Consider the following 9,987-nt stretch of genomic DNA (forward strand, 5'->3'; position numbering starts at 1 on the left):
ATCATTGGAAGCCAGGAATTTGAAACCAGCCTGGGTAACATAGTGAGACCCAAAAATTATGTGGATTGGTGGTACGTGCCTATAGTCCTACCTACTGTGGAGGGTGAGGCTGGAGTCTTTCTTGAGTCCCCAAATTGGAAGCTATAATTTGCTCTGCTCATGCCATTGCATTCCAGCCGGGGCAGCAGAGTGAGATCCTCTCTCTTAATCGAAAAAGTAATAATAAAAGTAAGGTCATTCTATGAATGACTGAAGTGAAATTATGTATAGATAGAATATCATTCTTCCCTGAGACAAAACTTTAGCTGTTTTAGTATTTTAAATCTGGCCAATCACAAAGACAGAAAGCTAAGAAAGACTTTGGAGACAGAAATACCTGGATTTGGATCCTTCATCTTTCATTTAGAAAAAGTGGTCTAAGTCTTGGAACTTCTCAGTTCTCCTATCCACAAAAAATTGGATAACAAATTATACATATATCATAATACATTATAATAAGGAAAACCTTGAATAGCCAAAATAAGCTCAAAAAGAATGAAGTTGGAGGACACACACTTCATGATTTCAAAATATATTACAAATCCACAGTAATCAAAACAGTGTAGTATTGGGATAAAAACAGACCAATGATCAGATTAATTGAATAAAATATAGAGCCCAGAAATAAATCCTTGTGAATATAGTTAACACTTTCAACAAGAGTATCAAGACCACTTAATGGGAAAAGAACAGTTTCTACAACAAACAGTATTGATATATCCACATACAAAAGGATGAAGTTGGACCTTTCTCTTATGCCATATACAAAAGTTAACTAAAAATAGATTAAAGACCTAAGTGTAAGACCCAAACTGTAAAAACTCTTTAGGAGAAAACATAGGGGAAAAAATTCATGATGCTTAACTTGGCAATGATTTCATGGATATGACACCCAAAAGCACAAACAAAAGCAAAAATAAACAAATGGCACTATATCAAAGTTGAAAACTGTGTGCATCAAAGGACACAATCTACAGAATAAAAAGGCAACTACAAAATGGGAGAAAGTATTTCCAAGTCATATATCTACTAAGGAGTTACTATTCACAATACAAAAGGACTCCTATAACTCAACAAAAGTTCAAATAATCTGATAAAAAATTAGACAAAGAACTTGAACAGACATTTCCCCAGAGAAGATATATAAATGGTCAACAAACATATGAAAAGATGCTCAACATCACTAATCATCCAAGAAATACACATTGAAACAATGAGATATTAACTCACACCTATTAAAATGACTACTATTAAAAACCCAGAAAATAACATGTTGGAGAAGATGTGGAGAAATTGGAATCCTTGTTGGTAGGATTATATAATGGTGCAGCTGCTATAGAAAACAGTATATGCATCTGTCTAAATAATGCCAATTAGAACCACTAATTACTGCATGACCCAGTAATCCTACTTCTTGACATATAACCAAAAGAATTGAAGTCAGGGTCTTGAGGAGATATTTGCACACCCAAAGTATAGCAGCATTATTCACAATAGCCTAGGTGAGGAAGCAATCCAAATTTACAGGAACAGAGGAGGGGATAACCAAAATGTAGCATGTACATACGATGAGATATTATTTAACTTAAAAAGGAAGGAAATCCTGTCATATGCTACATCATGAATGAATTTTGAAAACATTTTGTTCAGTGAAATAGACCAGTCACAAAAAGAGAAATGACTCCACTTATATGAATAAGGAATGTAAAATAGTCAGATGCACAGAAAAGGTAGAACATTGGTCACCAGAGACTAGGGAAAGGGGAAAACCTGCATTGCGTTATTTAACAGACACATGGCTTCAGATGTGCAAGATGAGAAAGTTCTGACAATGTTTCACAACAATGTAAGGATACTTAAAACTACTGAACTGTACACTTAAAAGTGGTTAAAACAAATTTTATGTTGTCTTAATTTAAGATATTTTTATAGATTCTGGTATGACCCCCCCCCCCGCCAAATAAAAGCTAAAGACTAGTGTGAAGGGGACCAGTTGGGAAACGGACCCCAGGAATACAACTAACAAATGTATACCTAAGAGTTCTACTCAAAAGGCCACGTCACTGGGTAGAATGCTTAGTTCAGCTGATATTTATTAATATAACTACTTCAATGAAATTGGCATCATGTGCCTCCTGATATGATGCACTGAGAAAAATCACATTGCAGTCTTCCTGGCCAAAATGTATACATACGGCCGGTCACAATGGCTCATCCCTGTAATCCTCTGGGAAGCCAAAGTGGGTAGATTTCTTGAGCTCAGGAATTTGAGACCAGCCTGAGCAAGAGCGAGACCTGGCCTCTGAAAATAGCCAGGTGTTGTGGCTGGCTCCTGTAGTCCCAGCTACTTGGGAGAGGGAGGTAAGAGGATCACTTGAGCCTAAGAGTTTGAGGTTGCTGTGAGTTGTAATGCCACTGCACTCTACCAAGGGCAACAAAGTGAGACCTTGTTTCCGAAAAATCCACCCAAAGCAGCAACAATGAAGGAAAGTTCCTGTTCAAATATTCAACCTATTTGTTTTAAGTTATCTGCAATTTTTCAGCGACCGCCTCAAAACCTTATTCTTACTTCTGAAATACATTATTTGATATATTATAAATGTGTCTGTGTATGTAGAAACTCAACTAATTGGGATATAAATGGTTTTCTTTTAATAAAAATCCAGAAAGACAGATATATAGGCACAGTTGTAGAGTGTGAAAAGTGAAAATTTTGCATTCTTTTTACAAAATCTTAGATTTAAAAAATGCCTGTCTGTACTTCCAGAAACCCTCCTGAAAGCGCTGAAGTATGCTGATACTTCTAAGTAACTAATCCAGAAATAAAAGATAAAAGTGGGTGGCCCTACAGGTGTGCAGGAGTCTCATACACAGCAATAATTCTATGCAAGTCCTTCTAATCTATGTTCTACACTGACAACTACAGAGATGACCAGGTTACCTGACTATGACTGCCACTCCTGTGCCAGGCTGAGCAGTAACTAAATTTTTGCCAACTTTGAAATCCAATGCCTGGGAGCAACTACCTAAGGCAATCATTCTTGTAGTGATCTCATGGTCCTACCTCAAGGAATTAGTACTAACACTGAATGGAGCTCACATTCCCCCTTACTCACCTCTGTCCCTCTAATGCTCTCCCTCCCTCTTATTCTCTCTCTCTCCCCCTCTAATTCTCTCTCCCCCTCTAATTCTCCCTCTCTCCCCCTCTAATTCTCCCTCTCTCCCCCTCTAATTCTCTCTCCTCTCTCTCTACTCTTTCATTACCCTTTCACTCCCCTGCAGTGATGTCCAGTGCCTGCCTTTAGAAAACAAAAGCCAGGAAAGTCCTAGGGGAAGTAGCTTCTATTTTCAGACCTAGTACAAACCTTCCCTGAGTCCAGTGCACCCTCTGTAGTGTCGTAACCCCACGGGCCCCTGTGGCCCTGGTCTCGATCACCACAGGAGGGAACCAGGCATGACGCGGATTAGAAGTACAAGCTTGTAGGAGGCAGGCTAGTCCTTCTTCACAGGGTAGCCCCGAGCAACCTCCACACCAGCCTTTTATTGAGACTGTACAACACAGATGAGTGGAGTAATTAATAAATTACTACGTGCTGAAGGCTCGGGCTCTTCTTCCACGAGGAGCACCTGTGGATGAATGGCCTGAGGGCCCACCCCTCAACTGCAGATCATCTTGCTCAGAGGCCATCTGGCTCTTGGAGTCCCCTACATATCCCCCTCTAGTGTATTAAAGACATTTCTGGATAGGCAAGGGATATCTGTTGGCAACCAATCTGTTGTTGGTTATTTTAGCCGTTCTCCTCACTGAGGATCTTTCCTTCCTGCTAAGTAAAAGAAACAAAAGGGCATATAAGTATAACAAAACTACACCAACGGAGCTAATCCAATTATAAAGGAAACTAATTTAGCCAAACTAGGCAAAGGGGAAAACCTGTCCCCTTTGTGCTAATCACCACCCAACTATGTGCTACCGGCTGACCCATAGGGCTCATGACACCTTCATGGGAAGTATTAACCGCCACTCAAAGTTATGTTAGGTGGGGAAAGGGCTGTATTGAACTCAGACCTTTTCCAAAGAGCAGTATAACTTTAAGATTAGTTGAAACAAGTGAAATTCTCTTACCTTGGCCAATACCAGAATAACCTTTACCTTAAAGCCTGCTGTTTGAGGTCTTTGTTGTCATAACCTTCCAAGGTTTAGATACATCCTAAGCTTACCTGGGGCTTAAAATATAGCCCAAAATAATGAAATCCTGTATCAATCTTCCCACTCTGAATAGAATTTCCAACTGCCTCTTAGGGAAAAAGGACGATGATCACTCTTAACTGCTTCCTGCTGAGAATGGACGGTGATATGAGAGAGGCAGCTAGAGTTGCCACAGAGAAGATTGATCAAGGGTTTCTCTATTATGAAATTACCTAGGCTAAGGTCCTATAAATAAAAGAAAAGTTAGTGAAAACAAATTTGTTAAGGTTCTGGAAAGGTTTCCTGCTTGTGTCGAGGCTTAATCCAGCCAGCTGATAACCACTGCTTCTCTTGATGTTCTGTACTAATATGGGCAAAACCTCGACCCCAATGCAGTACATAACCAGGCGTCCATTCTGACGTGTCAGGTTTTTTATAAAATATAGGTTGTTGTATTGGAGCGGATGGTGAATGAATGAGAGATGTCCAATGGTGTTCTGCAGCTGTCTTTTCATCATTGCTGAGATTCAGAAAATTGAGAGTGAAAAGAGCTCTAGTGAGCACATACCTAGGACTATTATTCAAGGGGAGGATATCCTCTCCCCCTCTTTGTTTATCTAACATATCTTTCAGTGTTTTATGTTGTTGTTCAATAATGGCTTGTCCTTGAGAATTATAAGGAATACCATGAGATAACTGAATATTCCAAAAAGATAGGAAAGTATTTAATTTGTTAGTAGAATAAGAAGGTGCATTATCAGTTTTAAGAGATTTAGGGAGACCCATAATATTAAAGCACTCTATCAAATGTTGAATGATATGGTGAGTCCTTTCTCCTGGTAAAGCAGTAGCCCAAGAGAAATGAGAGCAAGTATCTATAGAATGATGAACATGTTTCAGTCTGCCAAATGATGAGACAATGGTCATATCCATCTGCCATATCTGATTTGCTGCTTCTCCTGTAGGGTTGGTTCCTTCTGAGAAGGGAGGTAAATGTATCTTAGAACAAGAAGAGCAATTAGAAAGAATCTGCTGAGACTCAGCTCTTGTAAGTTGAAATTTCTTATGGAGCATTTTCACATTAGCGTGTGTCTAAGAGTGAAAGATAGAAGCCTTTTGAACAGTACCAATAAGTGCTTGATCTATTTTTGCATTTAATGAAGTCATTGGACCTGGTAAAATGGTGTGGGAACGGATGTGAGTTATGCAGATGGGATGAGTACAATTCCTTATAAGTGCCTGAATAGATCGAAAGAGAGAAGAAATCTCATCAGTGGGAGTGATGGTTGCTGTTTCTATATTTCTAATGGCTGTGCAGGCAAACTGATAGTTTGTGACTACATTTATTGCAGAAGGAAAATCTTGAAGTAAAATAAAAATAGCATATATTTCATTCTTTTGAACTGAGGTATAAGGACTTTGAACATATTACTGTCTGTATATCCAACTTTACCATGCTTGCTGGCATCTGTGTAAAAGATAGCAGCATCCAAAATTGGAGAGTCTCTAACTATACAAGGGAGAATCCAAGAAGTAAGCTTTAAAAACTGAAATCTTTTGTCATTAGGATATTCATTAGTAATTGAGCCTATATAGGATGCAAAAGAAATTTGCCACAATATTGATAATTGAAAATTGAGTTGAATTTGCTTTTCTGTGAAAGGAATAATAATAGAATAAGATCATAACCTGAAAGTTGGCGAATTCTATTTCTACCCTTAGCAACCAATTCACAAATTTTATCTAAGTATTATTGCAATTTTTGTGTAGTTCTGTTAGGAAGGAACAACCATTCTAAAAGTGTATCTACTTGATAAATAACTCTGGTTGGGAAATGACTAGTGGCTATAATTATTAGCCAAATCAGAAACCTGACATAAACCCTATCTAATTGTTTTGATGCAAACTCCTTTTCAATTAGTTGCAGTTCTTCCTTAGCTTCTGGAGTGAGTGAGTGAGGACTATTTAAGTCTAAAGGTCCTTCCAGAATTTTGAAGATTAGACAAAGCATAGGTTGGAATTCCTAAAATAGGACATAATCAATTAATTTGGCCTAATAGCTTTTGAAAGTCATTTAAAGTAGACAGGGAATCCAATCAGAGTTGAACATGTTGTGGAAGAATTTGAGTTTCAGTCAATTTGTATCTTAAATAATTATAAGAAGCTGTAGTTTGCACCTTTTCTAAAGCAATCTGAAGACCATAAGACTTTAATATACATACAGCTTGATCAAACCTTTCCTGTAAAACCATTAAATTCTAATGTGCCAATAGGATGTCATCCATATAATGAATAATGTAAGCTATAGAGTATCTCTTTCTAAGAATCTGTAACGGTTGATCAACAAACTGTTGACACAGTGTAGGACTATTCAACATGCTTTGTGGCAGAACCTTCCACTGGTAATGCTGGGGAGGTTTCTGCTGATTATAGACAGGAACAGAAAAAGCAAAATGTGGTTGGTCTTCAGGATGCAGGTATATGGTAAAAAAAAAAAAACAAAAAACAATCCTTTAAGTCAATAACATACAATTGCCAATCGGAAGGAATCATAGAGGGTAAAGCAAGTCCTAATTGCAGCGTTCCCATGGGTGTAATAGTTTCATTAACTTTGCGAAAGTCAGTGAGCATTCTCCATTTGCCTGATTTCTTTTTTATGGCAAAAATTGGGGAGTTCCATAGGCCGCTAGATAGCTCTATGTGTCCCTGCTCCAATTGCTCCTAAACTATTAATTTTAAAGCATCCAGTTGTTCCACAGTTAACGGCCACTGCTCAACCCACACTGTATTACTACTCTTCCAGGATAACCTGAGAGCATATTTCAGGGCAGTGGCCTCTATGCTAAATTTGACATTTGCAAGGATTTAACATGAGGGGATGGTATAGTTATCACAGCATTCCATTGCCGGAGCAAATCACGACCCCATAAGTTAATAGCAATATCAGCTATATATGGTCAGATTTGAGCATCCTGCTTATCAGGCCCCAAATAGGTCAAAGGCAAAATACTCTGAAAGATTGAATCTAGAGTTCCAATGCCAACAAAAGTAATATCAACAACTTGTTTCGGCCATTCCCTGGGCCACTGATTTAGAGCCATTACCAAAACATTGGTGCCTGTGTCTAATAGGCCAGTAAAGGTTTTATTCTTCAAAATAAGAGTCAACTGAGGCCTACACTTATTGACAGATGTTTGCCAGAAAATATGGCTTGTATTACCAAGCTCACCAGTATGTTTTTCTCCAGTACCTTGCAACTTAATGCCTGGCAAGAGTAGCAGTTGAGCAATCTTTTGTCCAGTCAAAATTTGATTTGGCTGATTTATTGAGATCATGATTAGTATTTCCCCTAAGTAACTACCATCGATAACCCCTGTGTGAATGAACATCCACTGAGGTACTAGTTCACTTTTCCCAAGCAACAATCCAACAGTACCTGGGGGCAGAGGATCACTCACTCTTGTTTTCAATTCTTTTGCTCCCATGCTGGGAAGCAAAAGGACATTACCAACTTATGTTGGTAAATCCAAAGCAACACTGCCTGAGGTGGCCTGTAAAAGAGACTGAACAGAGTGAAGTTGCTGGTGAATGAATACATTCTCTGGCCCATATTCTTTGTCCTCAGGCCCTGGGCAGGGCCCACCTACTAGTTTCCCAGTGGCAAAGCTGTTCCTTTTTTATCGAACTGAGGGTGGCACTCACTAGCCCAGTGAATTGCCTTTTTACACCTAGGACATATTCCTGGGGTGGTTTCCACTTGCTATACGTCTTTTGGTCACTGTGTTTGCTATAGAGCTTCCCTTTCCAACATTCGTTTCTCCTATGTCCCAATTTTCCACAGTTATGACATTTAGGTTGATACGAACTGACCCCTTCTTTTATATATGTGGCTTGCATTACAGTGCTGTTGGAAGACACTATATACAGTTTATTCAAGGGCCTTCAGAAGAAATGAGCTGCAACTGCCCACAGTAACAACCCGATCATTGACACACTCTTTATTGAGTTTCTTTCCTTTCTTGTCTCATATCTCTCCTCCCTCACATAATTATTTGTACCCCATACCTTTGTCTCATTGTTAGATTTTGGAGGAACTCAAGTTAATACTGTACAATCACAAAAAATTCCTTCTGATAGTAGGGATTGAAATGGAAGAGGGAAGAATTATGTTTCTTGCTCTAGGCAAGGAGAGAAACAGTTGGAAGCATCCTCCTGACCTACAGAATTTACCTGGTAATATGAAATAATCTCTGAATTTAAGAAAAAAATTGAATAGGTCTCAAGTCTCTTTAGATCATTTTAATTATGATTTCTTAGTAAATCTGAGAAAGACAGATACATAAAAGATACACTACCTCAATTTATGAATGTCTATAAATGGTATTTTTTGCATTCATTCAATAATACAACTTAGTTATGGAAGCAGACCAAATGCCCATCAACCCATGAATTGATCAACAATGTTATGGTTATGTTATACCATTACATAAGCATGTAAAGTCTCCATCATTTTTATGGCTGAATAGTATTCAGGAGTCTTATACACAGCAATCATTCTATGCAGGTCTTTATAATCTATGGTATACACCGACAACCACAGACATGACCAGGGTACCTGACTTACTATGACTGCCATGTAGTATTCAGCCATAAAAAAGATGGAGACTTTACATCCTTGTGTTATGGAGTTAAAACACCTTCTTCATATAAAGTATTGCAAGAAAGGAAAAATAAAATATATCCAATGTACTCAATACTAATGTGAACCAATATAGAAACAATTACATACTCACATGAATAAATACAGTCTAGTTTGGGGGCATAATGGGAAAGGGAAAGGGAGGGGGAAGGATGAATGGCAGAAGGATGAATGCCCATCTCACCTAATGGGCACAAAGCATGTGTGGATACCACACCCCCTGGGTGAAGGGTTCTTTTACAACTGGAACTTTACCTTGGAAGTGAGAATTATGTAATGTAAAAATTTGTACTCTCGTATTAATTTGAAATGAAAAATAAATAAAAATAAGAAAAATATAATTTAAACAGATATAAATTTGGGGCACCGTAACATTTCTTTTCAAAAGTCTTATGGATGACATCATTGTCTTCTGTCATTTAGTCCTATAGAGCTGTGGTCCACAACTCTCAGGCCACAGACTGGTACTAGTCCATGGCCTGTTAAGAACTGGGAAAGCAAGTTAAGCTTCATTTGTATTTATACCTGGTCCCCATAGCTTGCATCACTGACTAAACTCTGCCTCCAGTCAGAAAAGTGGCAACATTTGAATCTCTTAGCAGCGCAAATCCTATTTAAAGTGCTGTGAGCAGGGATCTAGGTTGTGTGCTCCTTATGAGAATCTAATGGCTGATGATTTGACGTGGAGATGTTATGCACTTGAATTATCCCTACCCACTTCCAATCAGTGGAAAATTTGTCTTCCATGAAACTAGTCCCTGGTGCCACAAAGTTTAGGAACCACTGCTATAGAGAAGAGACAACTTTCATTTTTTTTCTTTGTAGGTAACTTGGTTTTTCTATTCAGTACCTGTAGGATTTTTCTCTTTATCCTATTATGATATCATAGGAAGACATTTCAGTCTTTGTCCTGAATCTCAGAAGGAAAGAACCTTATGGAAGTCCATCATGTACGTATTGCCATTAGGGTCTCACGGAAAAGTGATGTCGCAAAGAATAAGCACGCTGATTGAAATTGTGTTTTAAATAAAGGTGACCATCTGCTTGCTCAGGAAAAAAAAAA

This window comes from Otolemur garnettii, unplaced genomic scaffold (assembly GCF_000181295.1).
Source record: "Otolemur garnettii isolate 467f Iridium unplaced genomic scaffold, OtoGar3 scaffold00048, whole genome shotgun sequence".
In the NCBI taxonomy this organism is placed as follows: Eukaryota; Metazoa; Chordata; class Mammalia; order Primates; family Galagidae; genus Otolemur; species Otolemur garnettii.